Raw genomic sequence first — 1,788 nt, forward strand, 5'->3', positions numbered from 1 at the left:
TGTTGCAGCAAGCACCCCAGTGTCCCCAGGGTGCCTGCTCACACAGGTTCTTGGATCTGCTTTGTTAAAGGAAAGCAACTCAAAATGGGTTAACAAGCTTACTTTAATCAGTCAGACATATATTGTTTACCTTGTTCAGGAGAAAAGGTCAGCACCCTGAACCTCAAAGTATACAGGCATAATTATCAAGACAGAAACATCAAGTAGACAGATTTCCAAACTGTCCAACCATTACATCCATACCCAGTCAACATCTGGGTTTCCACATTCTGGGTTTTTCAAAGCCGGGGGACTCTCAACAACGGCTTCCCAGAATTCAGATCAAATCACAGAATATTTCTCAAAGTGAGTCCCAAAACAAAGCTACACATCAGGGCTTATATAGCCTTCTCCTGGCTCAGAGAATGTAACAACCTTATTGACCCACTGGCCAATCAAAAAAGTATCTACTGAAAAACAAGCCTCCCTCCCCAGGCTTCTGGTGCACTTTAGCCTAGGGGCAGGGAAGATCTTTAAAATTTACATTCTTATTACACCCACCAGACACAGTAATGAATACAAAATACAAACTAGTTTTAGGTTTTAGTCTCCTCTCCCCAACATACTTCTTCATTGAACAGACTGGACTTAACGTGTGTGTGTGTGTGTGTGTGTGTGTGAGAGAGAGAGAGAGAGAGAGAGAGAGAGAGAGAGAGAGAGAGAGAGAGAGAGTGCATACAATGAATTAAATGCCACTTTCTTACAGATGAATAATAGACCATTTTATCTTGTTTTTGACTTTGAAAAGAAATGAATGGATGATCCTATCTAGAATATAGCCAGAATAAATGCAGTTTAATTGATAGTTTCTTTCCAATTTCCTAAAATTTGGAAGAAAAATACCCCAAACCTGCAGGGGATAATTATCCTACAAAGCAATTATGTCTAGTACTCACAAAACCCAGTAATTTGACATTTGGTATAGGGAAATTTCTTTGCCATCAGAGGTAAGCTTCTAGAAAAAGATGTTCCCCTCATTATAACTCTGAAGCATAACGTACCAATGGAAAACATGAGCCCAATCAGCCAAACTAGTTTTCTTATCTATTAGGAATGTTACAGCAACTACTGAGCCAGCTTTTCAGTAGCCAGTAGAAAGTTAATGAGATGGTTTATTTTTCCATTGCCTTTTCTTAGTTTCTGATCACTCATAAACAAGAGTTCATTTCTATAGCTACTTATAGAATACAAAGATGGACTAAGTGTCAATTTATTTATTTATTCATTCATTCATTCATTTATTTATTTGTTGCTTTTTGGAGGGCAACTGGGGCTAAGTGACTTGCCCAAAGTCACATGGCTAGTATGTCAAGTGTCTGAGGCTCGATTTGAACTCAGATCCTCCTGACTCCAGGGCCAGTGCTCTACTCACTGTGCCACCTAGCCATCCCAAGTGTCACTTTAGAGAAGCCATCCACAATGCCATTCTGATCACAAAGGCCAAGGACTTCACAATTCTTTAGACCTCTGTTGAGTTACTCATAGAGATGTTTTATGAAAAATAGGCTATCAGATATATAAGGAATCTGGAACTTCATTGGTTAGAGAGTATTATACACTGTGTCCCACCTGTAATTTAGTTTTTGGAAGCTATCTGAAACTCAAGGAGATTAATTTATTCACTTATGATCTCACAACTAGTAACTGACAGAGGCAAGATATGAAACCAGGTTTTTCCTGACTCTTCATCTAGCACTCTTATATATATATATATATATATATATATATATATATATATATATATATATA

This window comes from Petaurus breviceps, unplaced genomic scaffold (genome assembly GCF_028583685.1).
Source record: "Petaurus breviceps papuanus isolate PSGF00001 unplaced genomic scaffold, PetGlider_PUasm1.0 90205, whole genome shotgun sequence".
In the NCBI taxonomy this organism is placed as follows: domain Eukaryota; kingdom Metazoa; phylum Chordata; class Mammalia; order Diprotodontia; family Petauridae; genus Petaurus; species Petaurus breviceps.